A 22,346-nucleotide genomic window follows, 5' to 3' on the forward strand; every position below is an offset into this window, starting at 1 on the left:
AAAACAGATTCACTTGATTTGGCCACATTTTCACATCAGAAATTAAAAGGATAAATTGCCATCTAAATTGAGTATTTTTTTATGGGAAGAGGTGACCCAAAATACTTTTATTTACTAAAAACGAATTACGAAAATTTTTCTTGCTGATATTTTAATATCGAAAATGCAATCGTGTAAAAAAAAAAAAATACTATCCAGAGAGCTTACAAAAAATGTGAGCATTAGATTTGAGGATGCTAGTAAATACCCTAAACCTTGTTATAAACTAATTGTTTTGAAACAACAAAAAAAATTTTAGTGCATTTTAAAATGTAGCTATATGCTTATAGATGCTGTTTAAAATATGAATTTGTGCCTTTTTTTTTGTATGAAATATATAAAAACGTTTCTTCTTTCTTTTCTCTTATATTAAGTAGGCAAAGAGGAAGTATTTGTAATCGTCAAAAAATTCGAACTCTAGATTTTGACCAGTCTCTATTTTTCATATCTTTCCAAGTTCGAAAGATAGATGTTAGTAATCATGTCTTTATGAACATAACTCAAAAGCAATTTAAGCAAGGCAGATAAAGTTTGGTTTCTACACAAAAATAGGTAAATTTCTAAAGAATTTTGAATGAAAATCCAATAGGAAAAAGTCTTTCTGGCTATCCGAGTATTAGTTAAAAAATAACGGGAATTTTCCACTTTGAAATACTTTTACTGCTGGGAACATAGTACGGACAATTACTATTATAAGCCCTGTTATTTTTTATGAGGTGCGTGTTTGTTTTTATTACCTTTATTGTGAAGCGGTATACGATGCGCGAAAGATAGAACCTGGGACCTTGTGGTTCGCAGTCCAGTAACTAAACCATTATACCAAAACGATCGTTCGGGTAGAAGAGTTGTTAACTGGCTTATATGCTACTCACCACAGTACTCTCCCTCCAGTGAGTCGGAGGTGAGACGAACGATATGACTGTTGAGTGGTGATATATTAAGTTATTAGTAGTAGCTATTGTCTTAATGGGTCTGTACCCAGTTTGATTAACGCCACGCGTTATGGTGAGCGTGTGTGGGTGCTGATGCGCCAAGTGTGTCTGACGACTTTAGTTGCGGGTAGAAGAGTTGTTAACTGGCTTATATGCTATTCGTACGGGTCAACAATGAAGCGGTATACGATGCGCGAAGGATAGAACCTGGAAACTTGTGATTCGCAGTCCAGTAACTAAACCATTATACCAAAACGATCATTCGGGTAGAAGAGTTGTTAACTGGCTTATATGCTATTCACCACAGTTGTATACGAAATATAATAATCCTCAAAGAATTCTAACTCGAGATTTTAACGAAACTATGCGTTTTAGACCATTTTTTTTATATATATTTATGTCTGCCTATGAAAGCGATAATAATAAAAAAAAATCTTAACATCGGATGTGTAGGTTTGTATAAAAATTTGGATAAAATCAAATGAGATCTGATCTGCTTAGCTGCCCCCGTAAAAGTGAACGCGATAACTATGAACTGCTAAGTTCGGTATGCTAACTTAACACTTAAAATGAAGACATGTATCACTTTTCAGACCAAATTCATCAAGCAGTTGGCTATCTGTCTCTAATTTCGCATGCATTTAAAGGCAATAACTCAAATCGCATTTATTTCAATAAATGAAATTTGTAATTTTTTTATCATTGAAACTGCATCATAGTTCTAATTATTGTGGTTTAAATCGGTCGAAAAAACGATGTTCAAAAATGATTGGCGGTCTTTCTTTATTATATTAAGAAGCAACACAATTTTAAATAAAATATGATTGAAAATAAAAATCTGAACATTAATGGTATGCACGACTTTGTAAAATTTATTTCGGTGAGGGAGGAGGTTAGATAATTTTAACGATTACAGTACTTTCGCTTTTACAATTCGTATACGAAAAAGTAAAAAGTATCACTGTAAAGTAAAAAATATATTAAAAGATTAATATAGTGAATCGATATAAAATTCATAATTAAAAAGTTATGAAACATTTTTAACAGATATGCATCAACCTCTCTATATGATCTCTCAGTTCTACAGGATATCCTGCAGATCACGGTCTCATATATATGAGATAATTTTCAAATTGTTCTTTGACGACCCAAATGAACCATCGGTAGGAACCTTGATGTGCGTTGAAATAATACTATGAGAGGGAAGGCTACATGAGGGTATAATAAATTTACATTGTAGACACTCGTGTGCAGACCAACACCTCAATGGCACCGTCCACATACAACCAGCAGCGATTCATTATAAAGTGGAAGAGGATCATCTCTAACTGCCGCCCATCTACTATCAAACCGTTTTGATAGCCGAATATAACTTTTTGAAAGAGGTTTGGCGAATTTGGTTCAAATTTTTCTTACATGTATTGTATTGATCTATTTTTGTAACACTCGACCAATTTGTATGGTGTTCTAACACGCCAATTTACTAGTTTATTTCATCTCGGATGTTCGTTTCGAAATGTAACATATGGAAGACAATGAACTGTGCCCTAAAGTATTTTCTTTTTTCCTAGAAGATCTAATCATTGTTGCCGTTTTCATTCTTTATAAGGAAGTCTTGTATAGCCGGCATACTAGGGGATAGCGCGTCTTCCCTGTGATCTGGGCGTCCGGGGTTTGGGCATGATTGTTCTACCCCCTGTGTTCTATCAGTGAAGTGTGTAAAAGAGCCCCCTGTAAAAAGGGATTATGCAAGCGAATGTGTGAGTGTCATCTTCATATGAAGCCGTGTTCCAAAGACTCGTGAATCTTCAGACAGGGTACACTTTCCCCCTTGCCCTTCCCTTGCGGTTTTCTGGGGTGCTTTGATGCCTGTCACGTGCGTCTTGTCTGCAGACGGACAGGTCGTAGGAGCGCCACTAGAGTTAGAAGTCAGACTTTTGCCCTCGGGTGTTTAGGGGTCTTTAACCCTCAGAAGCTACTGTACCCACTTTCCGTGGTAACGCGGACACGACATCATCATCAAGACTTGCATACAATAGCAACCCACAGAACACCGCGATTTGACTGCCCGTCGCAGCTACCACTGTGAACGAAACGCCAGGCATTTTATTTAAGAACAATCAGGTTCGTCAATTCTTTGGTTATCACTGGAATGTATACGCAACCACTCATAAGCGGTCATTTCCACAATTGTTAAGATGTTCTCCAATAAATATCTCTAATTACATTTAACAAAGGGGATGTATCTAATTCTGGACTAGTTTACATTGTTTGGGATCGTATGTTCTAGGTAGAATATCATTAGTATTCTGTCAAGCCTTAAATTTTGGATAATGAATTCTCGGATACGTTGACTGCATACCAAACTAATTAATCACTAAGCTGGCGTCCTGTCCTAGGGATAGCGCGTTTTCCCCATGATATGGGCGTCCCGAGTTCGAGTCCTGGTTCGGGCATGGTTGGTCTTCCTTCTGTGTTCTATCTGTGAGATGTAGAAAAGAGCCCCCCCCCACACCTTGTAAAAAGGGGTTGTGCAAGCGAGTGTGTGAGTGTCATCTTCATATAAGCTAGAAGTCAGACTTCTGCTCTCGGGTGTTCAGGGGCCTTTACCCTCAGAAGCAACTACTCAAACTCGGCTTAAATCGCTGCCTTCGTTAGCGGGCTTGTCCATGACAAGTGCCATAAGTAACAACATTAATCACTAATAATATTTTTAAAAAAATCTTTGTACACTAGACACATCTCAAAAATTTTCATCATTGCTTTCTACAGAAATTAAAAAACAATTGCATGTACAATAAATTTCAAAAAATATATTTAAAGCATACCTTAAAAAGAAAACCTACTGATTTTGGAAAATTAAGTTACAACTTTATTACTCTATCATCAACTATGGTAATAAAATCCTTTATGAAATATTTGTAACAACAATGAAAACGATTTCTTTACAGCAGTGAAATAAATTGTAAAAAACTAAACTTAAAAATATTTTTTTAAAAAAATAATCAAATATAAATAAGCGGTACATCAATTAAACTGATATAATTTAAAAGCACACACATTATTGTTTTATTATAAGTTAAGATAGAGACTAGCCACCTTTGCCGATCACCTGAGGAATTTCAATTGCATTGCATTTAAATTAAATATCTTATGCATAATTTGATATCCATGATCCCCTCATCCAAATATTTTTAAGTATCAAATTGTGACACACGCTGAAATTGCATTTAATAATCCTGCATCTGGTCAGTTTATTACGCACAAAACTCTTCCGAATGGAATCGAGTCCTATAGTTCCATATAATCATTAAAAGAAAAGTATCTGGTTAATCTATTTAAAATTGTGCTCATCATCTTTTTGGCTCATTCATCTTTAAAACTAATATGGCAATAAGAATAGAATTTCACTTCGATTTCCGAAACTTGTATTGTTTCTAATTCATTATTTCGCTTACATAAATATATAACTTGACATAAAGATTTTGTCATATAAAATCACACTTAAGATAATAAATTTTTAATTTAAAAAGAAAAGTAAAAGAACAGACAAAATTTTTTGCCGAATTGGCATAATAGATGGCAAAAATGGATCTACAGAAAACTGCCAAAATAAAGAGTGTTAACTAAAGATGATGATAATGGGAATTAAATTTCAATTGATAATTAATTTTCCTATGTTACAAAAGAAATGTATTATGATTATCAAACAGGCCATCAGAAATATTTATAATCATCAAACAATTTTAACATCCTCATCAGGTACCTTTTAAGTCTCAATTCATCTAAGTCCTCTAGTTGGAGTGGTGTAAAAGTCTGGAGTGAGGAGAGGCGCTAATGCCACTCTCCTTGGTTTAGAACTAAAAGCAAGTGCCCAAATAGCCTTTGAATAATCTAAGAACGGATGAAGTCGGATAAAGAGGGACTCTAGTTTTAGAGATTTGGCATCAAAGCCGGAAGACTCTAGGTTCGAATCAGGGCCGGCCATCAAGGGGGTGCGGCGGATGCTATGCACCCGGGTCCCGCGATTGAGGGACCCCCAACATGATCAAGAACTAAAATAATGTTTTGAGCAATAATAGCGCTCATACAATTAAAGTTGACGTACTAGTTGGTTTCCACGTGACTGGCTAAGCGTCTTCTGACGACGTTAGGAAATGACGTCTATAACAAAATTAAAGATGATATAAAAGCAGAAACATACTATACTACCCAAATGGATTATACTTCTGATATTTCCAATAAGGAAAAAATTTCAATCGTCATTAGGAAAAGATTAACTATAAATTTGTCATTTATAGGGTTTTTTGACTAGAGAAGGACTGGCAAAACTTCTAAATAAATGATGGGTAAAAGATTAAATGGCTTGATTTAGATATGAATTCTAGAGGTCAGACAAACGAAAACGGTAGCAATATGAAAGGGAAATATAAAAGTGTACAATCTAGAATAATTGCTCTAAACTCTTATGCAATATTTGTGCCTTACCTAGCATACTCCTTTAATTTATAAATTTTTGATACCACTTCTAGCAGAATATATTATAAAAAAATTTCGGGGGAGGGGGAATATTGCAAGTTTATATTACTTATTTTTTGCTTCTGCAAAAAGATGGGAAATTTTACAAAAATATTTAAACATCACTCTTAAATTATTATGCAGCACTTGTTGGGAAGCCGAAATAGATAACGTTTAAAGCAGTGTATACATAGAATTGAAGATTCGTCGCGCTTATGGACCTACATCTTTTTAAATCTGGCGTTTAGGGTCAAATTGCCTCCCATTTTTATTTTGGAAGTCAAAGCTATAACAAAAATTGTGAAAAATTGTCTACAGGGAAAAATTTCAGGGCTGAATTAGTCAGTTTTCTGTTCTTATATTTCTATCACTACAAATAATAAAGATAAATATATGTGTGGGTTGTCGCTCAACAACCATACCATTTAACCTGGAGATACCAAACGGCACATATATATACACTTTAGAAAAAAAATGTGCAACTTGGGTCAATTTTTTTTTTGAAATTTTAATTAAAATCTTAATTAAAAATTAACTAAACGGATGCTATTTTTCTGCGATAATTTCCTTAAATATTCTAGCAAAAATAAATATATTTACACACTTAACACTCAAAAAATTATCTTTTCAATAAAACCGTAGATGCCAAAAATTTTTGATATTATTGATATGATAATCTAGCTGTCATAAAAAATTAATTTTTATAGATGTTCTGAGACATATTTTACAACAATACACTCAATGTTATATGTGAGGCCAAAATCATATTCATTATTCAAATCGTATTCCTAATATTTCATCCCCATTCTTATTTTTTTTTTTTTTTTTTACATTGTTGATGATCAAGATATGAAGAAACGCTTTATTTTTTTCTTCTGATTAGATTTCATTGAAATATATGTTTTAAAAAAATTCTTGTAATTTTGTTAATTTACAATTGAGATTTAGCTTCAGAATCAAGAAATGGAGAAAAAAATTTTTAAATGGGTCCATTTTTAAACACTGTTGCTTTTTCCTATTTTATAATTAGATGCATAAAGATATATATAAGGAAATGCATAGCATAAGAAAAGAACGGTATAATATCATATGTCTAAAAATGTTTTGTTGAAAAGATTAAATTAAATGAAATGTTATGTGAAAATTATTTTTATTAATCTCAATTATTCCCGATAGACGGAAATAAATAGTCTTTATTACATTCAAAATGAATGTGTGTGTATGTGTGTTGGCGCTCTACAGGTCCGGCTTCTAGACCTAGAGCTACCAAACTTGGCACATACATATTTTGGAGAGTGAGAACGTGGACCTCGGGGTGGTTTTTTAAAATTTTAATTAATTTAAAATCAAGCAAAATTTGGACGTTTTTCTGTGATAACTTCCAAAAATATTATAACACAATTTTCACATTATTTTAAAGTTCAAAAAATAATCTTTCCCATGATATTAATGTTTTAATCTATAAATTTCTACTTCTGGTGAATTATAAAAATATTTTAACTATATTTTCCACAAAATAAGCATAAAATTTAACCTGCACGAGTATTGTCGTGTACTCGCCTATGGTACACGGGTTCTTTTACTGTGATTGAAAAAAAAAAAAACTACTCTCCTTGATAAAAATAACTATAACATTTATTTCTACGACGTTATTCTGTATACATATTAAATTTAAATGACTGCATTTCCAAAAGAAAATAGTTCAGAATCTTTTCAGCTGCTGATCACAACGATGTTCCGTTTTTCAAGTTTTTGATTCCAAGTTGTTGTTTTTTCAAAACGGAGTTGAGTTGTTACTCGCTTCGTCGAAGATCGCGGATTCATGCGACAAGTATGTTACGAGCATTTTTAAAAATAGATTTCATCAACGTGCTGCCATCACGTTGACAAAAGTACATATTAATAAATAAGTCAATTATTACTAGAGATTTAATCCAAAAAAGAGAAATTTGCAGCACGTGTATGTAATGAAATAAATATAAAATATGATATTTTCTAAAAAAATCTTCAAGAAAAAGTTTCTAAGATCTTTTATCATTTCTATATTATTAAATATATCAGTTTTATGTAATGCAAACATGATTTAATATATTAAGGATATCTATTATAATCAAGGTCCAACAGCAAATATGTTAAACCTTTAGTAATAGACATACATCTGCAAACAAAATGGTCTAAATGAACTAAATAATTATATTTTATGCATTTTGAATCAATAAAGGATCTCATGAATTACAAATTTTAAATTTTTACACATATCATTTGTCTTGTGAATCATATTTAATAAAATATTTTGAGACACAAATATTTTAAATAAAAAAATCAAAATACAAAGGAGCAACCATCTTAAAAAAGACTGACGAAAGCAAATCTATTTTAGATAACGTTTCTCAGTTAAAATAAAAAAGGCAACATAAATACGAATCCAAATCTGCTAAACACTATTTCATATTTTTTTAAAAAACCCACATAATATCAGTAGGTAACAAGAACTAAGCAAAAAACAGGTAATTTTTAGTACTATTTTATTAGTGTTGTATTATCAAAATTATTAAAGGAATAATTTAGTTCTTCATGCTCGTATTTCCTTTTATATAGAAAATTATATCTTCTAAAATAATAGAAAATGTTCCAGACAGCAGTGGTAACCTACCTAATTTTTCTTAATTTAATCATTTAATTTTGCATTTTAAATGAAATTAAATAAGATTTACTACAAGCTAACTTAATAATTAATATATTGTAACCTATCAGATTACTGTTTTATATGGGCCGTTTCGGGGCGACTTTAAAATAATGTATAACTGTCAAAGTTAGTTGAATTTTTGGGGTGATTTTTTTGCCAAATGTTAAAGTTCCAACTTTTTAAAAGCATTTATTGTAATTTCTTGTGATCATACAAGATAGTGGATATCAGAGAATTTCTTAATAGTTCCAATCTATTATTCAATTATTATTATATTATTATTTATATCGCGTTCAACCAATCAACTTAGTATTTAGATTCCAGCCAAAATTTTCGATAACGGGATCAGAAAATTCTAATGAAAAAAAATATATATAAGGCTAAACTTAAGATTAAGGTAGGTCGCCAAAGTTGAATAATTTAGGAGCGATTTCTCACCAAATGTAATCGGGAAGGTTTTTTTCGTTTTTTTTTTTTTTTTTTTTTTTTTTGTAACCTTAAACCCTTTTATTATTTTTTTTGTTAATCATTCAGGATGGCAAAGTTTTGGCGAGTTTTTGTACGACTGGCACAATTTTGACGGATTTAAAAAGAAACAGTACTTTAATCTTAAGTCTTATCGAACTGAGATGAATTCGTCCTAAAGATTCTAAGAGATAAATAAATTGTGGAATTTCATAAAAATTTCATTTATATGTAACTACAATAATTATTTATATGTAATTACTTTATGTTTGTTTATATATAAAGTTGAAATGAATTTTAGTGTGCCCCCCGAGTTTGTCGCCAATATGGCAACCCAACGGAACGCTCTACAAGCAACCCTAATGCTGTTTTGTTTACTACTTTTTGCAATGGTTGAGTTGTACATAAACTACAACTATGTTATGAAAAATGTTTAATTAAAAATATTTAAAAAATATCGATTAAATATTTTAATTTTGTTCTTTATTATAATTAAAAGTTTATTAAATAAAGAAAGTTAAGCTTATAATTAATTTTCTTTCTTTCTTTTTTTTAAAATGTGAATACGAACAGAAAATATTTATTCTTTTGCAATTTTTAATTCTCAGTATGCGCTTTAAAAAATCGTCTGCATTCTCACTTTAAAAGACAGCTGCAATGGAATTCTTCGCAGTTCTCGCAATTCTTATGGTGATCTAACGGTTGGTTCTCTTCATAATTTGTTATGTCAGGAGTAGGGATTGCAATACCGGGATACCGAATACCGGTATTTTGAGCCATTTGGAGAATTTCGTAATACGGTATTCACAAGTTTAAATACCGGTTTGTCGGTATTTACTAGAAATTTTTAAAATTGTCTCCACTATATGTTCAGGCATCGCCAACATAGCAATATAGCATACGTTTTTGTTTTTATGTCTCCCTAAAGGGCGAAATTAATTAGTTAATTAATGGCTTAATTAATTGCTTAAATCTAAATTAGCGAAACATGGATTATCCCTGAAAGAAAATATTGTATCCATAACGACTGATGGAGCAACAATTATAAAAAAAATAGGAAAGTTGATTGGTGCAAATCAGCAGTTGTGCTATGCACATGGAATTCAATTAGGAGTAATAGATGTATTATACCAAAAATATAAAGAACAGAAGAATCCAAATACTGTGGATATAGAAATTTCGGATTCAAACTTTGAAAAGAGTAAGAGTGAGAGTGATATTGACAATGAAGATAATGACAATGTAATTGTTGAAGAAGATATTGCTAATGAGGATGAAATATTAACCTATCAAGAATTGCTTCCTATAATTTATAAAATTCGAAAAATTGTTAAACGTTCCCCTATAAAAAGTATATATTTTAGTAATATATCCTAACTGAAAATAAAACAGAATATATGTTAATATGCTAATAACTGAAAATAAAACAGAATATATGTTAATATGCTAATAACTGAAAATAAAACAGAATATATGTTAATATGCTAATAACTGAAAATAAAACAGAATATATGTTAGATTCTAAAACACGTTGGAACAGTTTACTCCTAATGATGGAACGATTTTTGAAACTGAGAAATCCAATCCAAAATGCAATAATCAGCTTAAACCTGTAAATTAATTTTTCAGATAGTGAATTCGACTTAATATCCAGAACTATATTAGCTCTACTTCCAATAAAACTGACTATTGAGGCATTATGTCGGAGTGATTCTAATTTATTAACAGCTAATGCAACAATAAATTTCATGTTGCAGTCACTGAAAGAACAGCACACATTAGTATCTGAAGAATTATATATTACATTGAAAAATCGCACAGAAGAAAGGCATACCGAAATAGAAAATGTCTTATGGTATTTACATAATTATAATGATTTTAAAAAGGAAAATGAAAAGAAGAAAATAACCAATTCAAATCTGATTAAGTTAGAGTAAAGTTTCTTAAAATTTTTTTCCCACAAACCTATCCACATTCCGAATTCGGTTCAATTATCGAAGGAATTGTCTCTTGAACAAAAATTAGAATTAGCGAAAAAAAAAAAAAAAAATTCAACGAACCACAATACAATACAGAAATCAGTTATATCCAAAATCATCCGGAGAGAAATCGATTTATTTGAAGATGAGGGATTTAGAGGTAAATACTTGGAAAAAGTATATCGCGCATTGCTAACAGTACCACCAACTAGCGTAGATGCCGAAAGAGCGTTTTCGACAGCTGGTCATTTTTACATAAAATTACTTTTCAGGCTTAATGACAGTACAATTGATGTATTATGTTTTTTTAGATCACATTTCAAAAATTTGTAATAGTACCATAAATTGAATAGTGATATTTACACTTTTTTTGTGATTTAAATAAATAAGATGTTTTTTTACTTTTTTGTGATTATATACTGTTATAATTTATAAGTTACAAATTATTTTTTGTGATATTTCCAATCTCTAACATAACTGGCAAATAAAAAAAAGAAATACCTGTGTTTTCTTTCTCTTTGCAAAATTTCTAATACCGGTATTAAAACCGGTATCCCGGTATTAAGATTGATTGAATGAGGGGGATTTAGGGATTTTTAGCTACAAAGGCTGTCATCCCAGAGGTATTAAGATTTAAAAAATACCGAATACCGGTATTGAAATTTTGGTCCGGTATTGCAATCCCTAGTCAGGAGTATTTCGAACCTATAGAATGGATGAAGGGTGAGTTAAATATATATATATAATTTTACGAGTTAATGAAGTTAGAAAGGATGCTTGTCTGAAATTTTGTATTGAAAATGGTTTGATATCGAACCGGCAGAATTGATGAAGGGTAAGTGGAATATATTTTTTTACGAGTTGATGAAGTTGGAAGAGGATGTTAGTTTGAAATTTCGTATGGAGAATGTTCCTTCTTTCTCCGTTCTTTCTTTTCTTTTGGTTATGTACTGTTTCTGTTATCCACACAGTCCTTATGTTCAACGTGCTAGCAAAGCTACTAGGTTCCCGCTCCCGCTACTAGTGAAACCGTAAGATATTTTTTTTTTAAGTTAAAAAATTCTGACCGGCGCCTTCTACAGATGCCGAAGACACCGGGCAGTATGGAAGAAAAAAAAAACAATACTTATCAGTAAAAAGTTCTAATTATATGGCGGGAAATGGTAAAATGTTCCGCGGAAGTATTTGTTTATTTTGTCCGCCATCTTTATTGGCGACTTGGCACAGCAGGGTGCACACTATAATTCACTTTTACCGAAAATATTTATTCTTTTGCAATTTTTAATTGTCAGTATGCGCTTTAAAAAGAATTCTGCCCCGTGCCTTTTACAGATGCCGAAGGCATCGCATGCTCTAATTTTTGCTCTGCGCATAACAGACCGGCGCAGTCAGTCTGAAAAAATCCTGCGGCACTGTATTTAGATCTCAAGGTTTGTTCCTTTTTTTGGTAATAAAATGTTAATAAAAGGACTTGAAAAATTCGAATAGAAATTAACTACCAACCGCAGATAAAAGGTGATGCGTGCAATTATCAAAATTTTATTCCAAAATTCATACATAGATACATAAAAACACCAATATTTCATTGAAAATGTCAATTCCTCACCCGAAAATCCAGCTTTGAACTAATGAGGTAAGAGATTATTAACCATGTTATTCGTTCTAGAGATCCTTAAATGGAATGAAAGAATTTTGAGAATGTATCTTGTTTTCAACATATCTTGAATTATTTCTGTTTCAGATTTTAACCGATATAAAACCCACATTAGCTTAAAGAATGCCTCGTGAAGAAACTAAAGATATGATGGAACAAAGTACCCAGATGAAAATGGTGAATGATGCGAGAGATGACGATTTTCTATTTCATATGAGTAAAACCGAGACAGGAAGATCAACGTTTGAATCTGACAATGTTTACAATGAATGCATGGTGAATATTCTGATATTAATAATCTTCAATTTTTTATCCATTATATTGCTAAAAAATTGATTTAAGAAACTTGCAAATAATATTTACTAGCCGTCTTCAAAGATTATCTATCCACCCCTATACAAATAGCATCAATTTAGCAATATCAGCCAACACTGATGATTTACATCTTATTACAAAAAAAGGAAGAAGTATTTTAGATTATATTTAGATAATAAACATAGAGTATTATGATTGGTTAAATATAGTTGCAAAATGGCGGAATCGATGCAGATGTTGAGATGGTGGTGGCTTTGACAAGGTTTTATTTCGCGATTTCTCTCCAAAATAGAATGTGTTAGGGGCAGGACACCTTTGTTGACACATTTAAGAGTCATGATCTTTCTTTCATATGAAATATAAACTGGGGAAATCAGAAAAAAGATTGAGATTAGACGATTGCTCCTTTGGTTTTTCCAATTATTTCAAGCTTACCCAAAAGTTGGCTCTTGCGTCAATAAAATCCAACCAACCAACCAATTATTTCAAATGTATATCTTAAACAAAATACATTTAAATATATTATTATAGAAGATAACATTCGAAAAGTAACAGAAACTTTAAAGAGATTTCAGAAATTTAAATAATTTTTCATAATTTCGAAATATTCCTACCATTCAACTTTTCAATTTCTATTAGAAAATAAAAATTAAATAAAAAATAAGAAACGGAAGCCTCAATATATGGTTGATTTCGATGGAATCATTAACATTACAATATTAATACTACTTAATCAAAAAATTTCAATCAAGAACTGTCATTCTATAACGGCAAACGTCTACTCTGAAATTGTTTATCCAGTTAAATGTTACCAAAATGGCTGCAATTAGTTACATTAAACTTACTGCGTTAGTGACGATTCGAAATTCGTAATGCAGGTAAATCCGCATCAGAACCTATCATTACACACAGATAAATAGTCTCGAATACAATTCTAGTTCATTTTTGGTATTTGAGATGCTAGAAAATAACATTAATTTCTAAAGCTAATAATCGAAATTTTTTCGAAAGAGCTCTATTTCAAAATGGAATTTATTTGAATTAATTAAACTCCTTCCACATTTTAAACTTTTGCAGATTAAAATTGATGAATTTTGATGCCTAATCTCTTCATGACAAGAGGATGGTCACAATAAAAATTTATTGTTATGATAATATTCAAACTAAATTTGTTGTTTCATCCAATCATTCAACTGCGTGCTTTTACAAGTATTAAAATTGATATAAAAAATTAGGCTTTTTTGGGATATCGTATATAACTACTAAAGTAGAAAATTTTTATTATACGTATACTTTGGGAAAGTGTATAGACTATGTAATAAATGCTGGATATTCCACTTTCATTATGTAGTATATACATTTTCTTATTTGCACAAGGCCGTAATTGTAGTAGATTGATTTCATTAAATTCATATTTATCAATCTTATCAAACAAAAAAGTGAGATTACAAACAAATGCATTCTATATTAATCATTTAACAGGAAGGGAAAATGATATTATAAGCAAACGAGCTGGTCACTAGAGGCATATTTTTTAATAAAGTAAGGTAGCAACAGACTTAAGTAATTAAAAATGTAACAACTTTGGAATTAGTATTTTTCACAAGCTAAGCAAATTCATTTTCAAATTTTACGAGCATTCACTCTGGATTTTCCCAATTACAGATTTTTTTTCCTTATACTCAATTATTTAATCAATACTCCTTGGAAGGTGATGTATGCCATATTTTTGTCTTTTAAATGTGGATATAGAGGTTGACAGTTTCCTTTTTCCATATGATTATTCTTTTTCATTTTATGCATACAGTTTTTAACGATATTGCGTACCATTACGCAATATGGTTAAACATTACATAAAATCATCATATAAAAATTTTTTACTTTCTCGTACACAAAGAAGAACGAATTGTAAACATCAATAAATTCGACATGGAGAATTTGACGAATTTCTCCTTTACAGATCTCTCCAAATAAAAAAACACCTTTTTGGATTTATGCCTATCTGCTAGTAGATAAACTGATTCAAAAACAAGAAACTAGAGAGATAAATTTAGAATGTAGTTTCCAAACTCAAAATCTATCAAAACTGTAACAAATTTTGAATGAAAAATCTGACCGGTCGTTGCATGCGAAAATGATTATTCAAAGCTGGATGGATGAAATATATATGAAGGATGAATATATATGATGAATGAAGGAAATGTATATGATGGATGAAATATATATATAGAACAAAATTGTCTTTTTTCAACATTTTTTTTGGTCCTATTTTGGACCAAATCCATCAGTTTGACTGTTCATGTACTTAGGAATAATATGATTAAAATTAGATTAGTGAAATTTAGCATGAACTGATATAAAATAGTAAAATTTTATACCATTCTTTAATTTAGATTATTAATACAAATGACAGAGTTATACAGCATAAAATTAATTGCGAAAATTTCTTTTAGGTCGCAGAAGAAGAAAATCATTTTCCAGGTAATGCCATAATGTTTTGATTGAGAAGTTTCCAGAATAAATAAGATATAAAATATAAGCAATTACGTAGCAATATAGATGTCACCTTTTCCAATAGATGCTGACATTCTTTTTTATTATTAATGTATATCATGTATTTTTTTTACAGAACAAAATCTGAATGAAAATACACCTTTTGTAAAAAACAGGCAAATTCTTACTTCGGATGATATTAAGAACAATACAGTAACTGTACCAGTAAGTGAATGTTTTCATTAATTGTAATCGCCCAAATGAAGGCTGGAATAGATAGTAGTTTATAACTGTTTCAGAAGATGGCTTATAAATCACTCAATGCATACATGGATGCATCACTCATGTTTTTGTGAAGAACTTTTCCAACTTTTCATTGATACATCCTTACTAGATTTTACCAAAGGTGCAGTAAGTTGCGTGATATTGATTAATATTATGCTGCATAGCAAAATTTTTTGTGCTGCTGAGAAATGGAAATCCTTCCCTAAATCAGAAAAAAAGGGGGGAGAGGTTTGCAACAATTTTATTCCTATTGATAACTTGCCCTAAGTTTCATCGATAGAGGGTCTTTTTTTTTAAACATGATACTGAACAGATGTGAGAAATAAAATGTTCCAAAGTGCAGAAACATGATACTGAACATATGTGAGAAATCAAATGTTCCAAAGTGCAGATCTGGTGATAAATAATAAACTACAGATTAATAACAGAAAGAGGAAACAATCAAAAGAAAACATTAGATTTAGAGGGCGAAATGTTTTTCAACCGATGACCCTCGTAAATATAACTTATCAGATATTATTCTAATCATAAATTCCCGAACTGTAGTAGTTGTGATAATGGTTGTGAGCGGAATATACAGCTAACGCTAATCGAAACTTGTATTAAAAATTTGGCTTAGAAAAATGAACCACAAGTCTAATTTGAAAAGGGATCGATCCTAAGCTATAAATACGCAAGATACTACTATACATCATACGTATTTTTTGTAAAGGCATTTTTAGAAGAAATTCTTTTGTAAAAGGAGGGTCATAGTTTAAGGAAACAAGAGAGGGATATAAATGTAATGGTAGATCATCATGGGCAAGTAAGCAGGTCTATATAAACAAATTAATATTAATAAATGTAATTATCATAGTCTGGGCCTGATTAAGACTTCTTAGGGACTTCATGTAATGCAAATATTAGAGTCATTACAAACTTCTAAAATTTAAAATTTTTTATCGATTTTAATTTATTCTTCGTATAAATAGTTTCAAATAGTAAACTGAATACTTTGAAGTAGCAAACTGAAATAGCAGAATGCTTAATTACATGTCACTTTGTTGTCAAAAACTGGTTTCAGTATATTGCGTCTAAAAATGCACAACTGAAATTTAAAAACAAAATATGAAAGAAAAAAAAAAAAGATGACAAAACTTTTTTTTACCGCAATTTAAATAATATTTATTAATAGAAAAGGATTTTTTTTTTTTGAAAATTATAAAGCATTACATTTTTTTTGAAAATTATAAAATATTACATGAAACAAGAGAATGAAATATTACGAGAACAACGTCCAAAATTAATTTACCCAATTTTTGATTTTAATCTGAATAACCGCGATTGCACGGGCTTTTTAATTAACTGAGAGTATAATAAAATAACTTTAAAAGTATCGCAAAAAGAATAAATCTCTAGGGCTCGGATGCCCTCTTCCGGATCAAAAATTTCGGTCCCCTAAGCAATTGCCTACTTTGCCTATTTAATAATTAGGCAGGATCATAGTAGAACTTTAAACGCATATAAATATGCATCGCGAATAGAATACGAAATGATACGAAGGAATTAATGACACTCATCGAGAAATTTAGAAAACCTCACGGAAATAAAATATTTCAAAAACTGAAAGTGATGCGATTATCTAAAAAAAATCACGATCTTTTCAGACATATGCGAACGAAAAGACTCCTAAGAGTCTGTCTTGGAATGAACGGAAATCCTTGAAGATTCGTTACACCAAGCAGTATCTTCTAGATCGTAGGTATGATCCCTTGTCGATGGAATTTCCAAACTGTCTGCTTAAATTTCTGCAATCGAGAGAAGTACCTTTGAAAGAAACCGAAGTAAGTATCAGGTTTTAAATTCCAACTTGACAGACTGTCTAACATCCAATATCGTGAACACATTTAAGGTCGGTTTACACTCGGCCAATTATAAGACAGCCAGCAGGTGGCGCATGAGTAGAAAGGGACTGATTTATGTTTGCCACAATTTCATAAGATAGATTCAGGCATTCCATGCTTGGCCATAAATTGCCGTTTTGGCGTACCTGAATTTATTTTTCAATGCGTATCGTATTAAAATGATGGATATTTACACAAAGAAACATGGTAAAATAATAAAAGGTCAACATATTTAAATTTGGAAAACTATAAAAAAAATGGCAAATAAAATGAAAAAAAAAACACAACCTTGCATCAAAAGGGACCAAGTGCAAAAAATGTCGGAATTAATCTATCTTCATCTTTTCAGGCTAAAAAAAAAAAAAAAAAATAACACCGAATTCTACAAACGCATGAGCAGGAAGAAAAAAATACAGTACAGCGGCATGTTGTCCCGTCGGGACAAGTACTTGCCATGGACTGATCAACATTTTTCAGCCTTTCTATGCATGCGCTGCCGATTGGCCGTTTTATAACTGCCGAGTGTAAACACACCTTTAGAAACAGAGAAAGGAAGATAAATAATTTCGAGGAAAATAAATTTAGAAATAGATGAATTCAACAAATTTATAAAAAGTTAATTTATTTTTTGTAATGCATGGTTTTATTTTTAAATTAATTTGTAGCAAATGCAGCTGTTGCTTTATCAGGGCGATGCTTCTCAACATATGATGTAATAATTACATATGCTTTCGCCATCTCCCTAATTTCACAGGAAAGTTACTCAATTGCATCTATTATTTCTTCCTCTCCCGAACAAATCTCGGCAGCTTTTTCCATTAATAAGAATGCAGTTCCTTAAGTACTTCGCTAGTTCTATCTATGTTCTTCCACCAGCTCATCGTTGATGTCACTATTCACCTCTAGCCCCAAAATGCCTCCAATTAAGGCTCAAGCCCTTCGGAATCACATTCGACAACGCAATCCGGTCAAAACCTCGTCCATGGATTCTCTTCAAACAAGCGCTCAACACAGATTGATACAGGTCAATCAAGCACGAAATATCACGGTGTATCCTCGTTCTGCGAAACACCGTTCGTTAAACGAGTCATTTTTTTTTTTTTTTTTTTTTTTTTTTTTTTTTTACATTTTAGTTTGCTGGTAATACGAATCACTCGTTGTGCAAGGTACGCATTCAGCGAGGTTTGACTGTGTTGTAAAATGGATCCAAAAATTTAATTGGTGATATGCATTTAGAATATATATCAAGAACGAGAATCTACTTCATTCCATCTAGACTGTAAAATGAAAGAGATCAGAGGAATTGGTCCCCCCAAAACTTTCGCGCGTATTCTCTGATAAATGTTTTACCTTCTCTCTCCCTTTTCGTAAAATTATGGATCTAGGATAAGGCCGAGGAATGCTTTATATGACTGGTAAACAATAGTTATAAAATATTAATCTTGTGAATTCAGCATTTTTATTGAATCTATCGTGTGATCCTAGGCGAATATTTTTGGGGCTATTAATACCTGATATTTAGCGATGGGTATTCGAAAATCGAATTAGCGTTTTAAACGCCCTGTTTAAAATACAAGATTGGACTTTAGAATTACAACTGCAATCACAAAATCATATACCAAATTTCGTTTAATTTTGGTCACTATGTTTTTGAGCAGACAGAAAGTTAACCCTTTGAGAGATTTGGTTCTAAATTTGATTTACATCTATATTTCAGATATTAAATGTGTATATCAAATGTTATCTATCTAATTCGCTTTGCTTTGTAGTTATTGTGTTAAAGTTTATTCGAACAGCCGAGCAGACAGACTTCATCTAAATGGATTTCACTCTAAATTTAGGTAAATTTGCAAATTTGTTGTAAAGACCATAAATCAAATTCTATCAGTCTGACTCAAAATCTTTTTGAACTATCTTTGCCACAGACAGACGAACATGATGCAACAAATGTTTCCCGAATGTTTTGACGCTTATAAATATTTTCAAAGAAAGTAAAAATTGAAGCTATTCATTATATCTTTGCATTAACTCGTGATAATAAACCTGTCTGAAGGGAAACTACTGTACGCCAAGCGAGTGATTAGAAGAGGAAGTTTTTGTTATCGCAGCATTATTTTTTGATAAGATGCGTCATCGAACGTGGTTCTAACGCGTGCTCGATTTTGATTCGCCAACTCTAGAACAGCTGATTTCATGTAAATGTAATCTTTTTCTCTTTGCTGTTTATTTTGAAATGATTCAGACATATTATTCTATCAGCTTGGACTAAACCATTTTTATAATAATTAGAATAAAAAATGTTTAAATTTTAGATATTCATCAGCTGCACTGTACTTCAATCTTAAAAATTTTTAATGTTGTATTTGCTTATATGCTTATAGTTCAAATTTATATTAAAAAAATTTAGGCGATTTGAATATAATATGAAAAATCACAATATGATAATGTTTTAGGCTAGAATCGTTTATCTTTACCTCCATGTCTACTAAACAAAAATAAATGTGTATGTAGTGGTGCTGTGCTAGACAGACAGTTTAATCTACAGCTACCAAATTTGTAACATATATACTTTGGAAGATGGAAGATAGCATCTCGGGGCGATTCTTTTGAAATTTTAATTAATTAAAAATTAAGCGAAACTTTGGAATGTATCTGCGATAACTTCTGAAAATATTATAGCACAAAAATGATTTTTATATGGCTTTAAATTCAAAAAAATTATCTTTCAATAATACCAAAAATTTTAGGCATATTTTTCAAACATCATATTTTTTAAAAAATAATAATAGAATTCAACCAAATTAGTATATTATTATCAAATTTTGAATAAAATTGATTTATAAGAAATCTGTTTGTCTCGCTGCCATACTGCAAATAAACAAAACAATTATAAAAGGCGGAATAAAATTTGGACATTGATTTGACATCTAAAATGCAGATTCTTATCAAAGTTTCAACCAAATTCATCAAGAGGTTAATCGTCTGCACTTTCACATCCATGTAAGCATGGTAATTTTAAAAAAAATGCAATAATTAGAATAAATAAAATTTGATACGTGATCTCGTTTACAAAAATTGTAGTTATGTGTCAAATTTCGGTTTTAATTGGTCGAAAAAAGGCGTCAAAATTGCGTATTCGGTTTTCTTACTAAAAAAACGAAACACAAAACAATCATGCACGGGTCTTTAAAAATAAAATCTCAGCACTTGTGGCGTTCACGGATTTATATTAGCTCCACTCTTAATTAGAGTAAGGGCGAATTACATTTTATAATGGAGTATGCGAGAAAGTTTCAGAGACCACTGTCGCTGATTTATATTACTGTGGGGTATCAGTTTATTCTAATGCACAATTTTTGTTATAAAAGCATGGATATACATTAATTTTGTATAATTTTCAGAATTACAACGAATATCGGAGCATGGACCACATTCTTTTCTACACCAGTCTTCCATACACCAGAATGCGCAATTCGCTTCCAACCGGAATGAAACGAACACCATTTAAGTTGTGTTACTGAAAAAAAATATCTAGAGATATTCATAACAAAATGCTATTCAGATGCTTTTTTTTTCTCAAAAGGTTCTCAATTTTATACTGAAATATTTTGAAGGCTAAGAAATACTTTTTTTTTCTAAATTTTTTTCAATGTAAAAACTGTTTTGGTATTATTTTATATTAGTGAAAACAGCTATTAAGAAAATGTTAAATAAGTTATATCAATTAAAACATATTTAAAACAAAATAAAACTGATACTGTTCATGATGTAATAATGAACTAGATAAGAATATTCTCATTATCATCATTTTTGCAGAATAACTTAGAATTTTTTAAAAGAATTTTGTAAGGTGCAACTGTTATTATTGATAGAATTTATAAAATCATTATTTATTTTTCATGCTAGACTTTTTCATACTATTTTTTTGTGTTATAATGCTCAGTAATTTGCAAAAATTATCTTTTCCCATTCAATAAATGCTATATTCTTGATAAATGTCTTTGTGCTTTATCATTCGACTGCTTTTGTTTTCATTTAATAATGGGCTTATCTCGTTTGTTTTTGCATCTCAAATCTAATAAATATGAACAAAAAATAAGTACCGTTTAATATTTTTTACATCGATGTAACATAAACCTCTTAAAATAAGAATAACGACATCTAATAAATAACGATGTAAAAGAATTAAAAAAAAAATAGGACGATAGAAAAATGCCGTAATCATACTGCCTGTTTAAAATTAAAATATGTACATATATTATGCAACCAAAAATATTTAATAAAATATGGGAGAAATGTTTTGTCTAAATAAACTACCAGCACATGATTTTTATGAAGACCAGTAGAATGTATGCTGCAAGATAGTCAAAATGATGTCTGGGTACACGGAGCATTAAATAATCCAGCTGTTTCGTGATCCTTCCCAGAAATGAAAGAAAGCTATTCGAAGTTCTAAAATAGATCTAATGCAATGATGGGCAAATAACGGCCACATATTTTAAAATATTAGTGTAATAAATTAACAGCTATTAGAATTGCTATATTTATAGCAAAAAATATTTATACTAAAAAATAATTTTTGCAAGTGCACTCGCAGATCCATTAATCGCATTACTATTATAGAATAATTAAAATAATATGTTGAGTACTTATTTTTATAGTACATTATATAGGATAGCCCCTTTTTTTAGCTCCTCCTAAAAAAAATTCGCATTTCTGCATGGAATAGGATGACATATTGTAGGCATAATATTTCCTATTTCCTCACCCGTGTTGAAATAAGGGAAGGTAACAACAAAAATGATTTATCAGTCAATATGACACTATCGTGCTGCCATCTATTGGTCTATTTTTTCTCCCATATAAAAATAAAATTAATTAATTAAATTTAATTAATGAATTAATATTTGAAAAAACTGTATTAACATCAAGTGTCATCCACTACAAGTTTTAAAAAATGTATTTGAACTTGAGTGGATGAATAAAAAGTATTTTATTAACGAGTGAAAATATGAACAAGATATATAAATAAATATATATAGGAAGAGTGCGAACTGATAGTAGGAATTGAATGAATAAAAATGAATGTGTGCGTGT

General features: G+C 30.6%; 1 long non-coding RNA gene across 2 annotated transcripts in view; it reads left to right on the top strand.

Annotated features, from left to right (window-relative positions):
- The window catches only part of LOC129983752 (uncharacterized), a 36,381-nt gene extending 15,526 nt beyond the window's left edge, over positions 1-20,855 (top strand). Inside the window, exons 5-9 of one of the 2 annotated variants that reach the window (XR_008785446.1) lie at positions 12,361-12,549; positions 15,042-15,069; positions 15,218-15,306; positions 17,013-17,189; positions 20,651-20,855. This is a non-coding gene — a long non-coding RNA (uncharacterized LOC129983752). The remainder of the gene's footprint in view (positions 1-12,360; positions 12,550-15,041; positions 15,070-15,217; positions 15,307-17,012; positions 17,190-20,650) is intronic. The other variant, XR_008785447.1, reaches the window with a different exon arrangement.
- Positions 20,856-22,346: the final 1,491 nt, after the last annotated feature.

This window comes from Argiope bruennichi, chromosome 9, assembly GCF_947563725.1.
Source record: "Argiope bruennichi chromosome 9, qqArgBrue1.1, whole genome shotgun sequence".
Classification (NCBI taxonomy): Eukaryota; Metazoa; Arthropoda; class Arachnida; order Araneae; family Araneidae; genus Argiope; species Argiope bruennichi.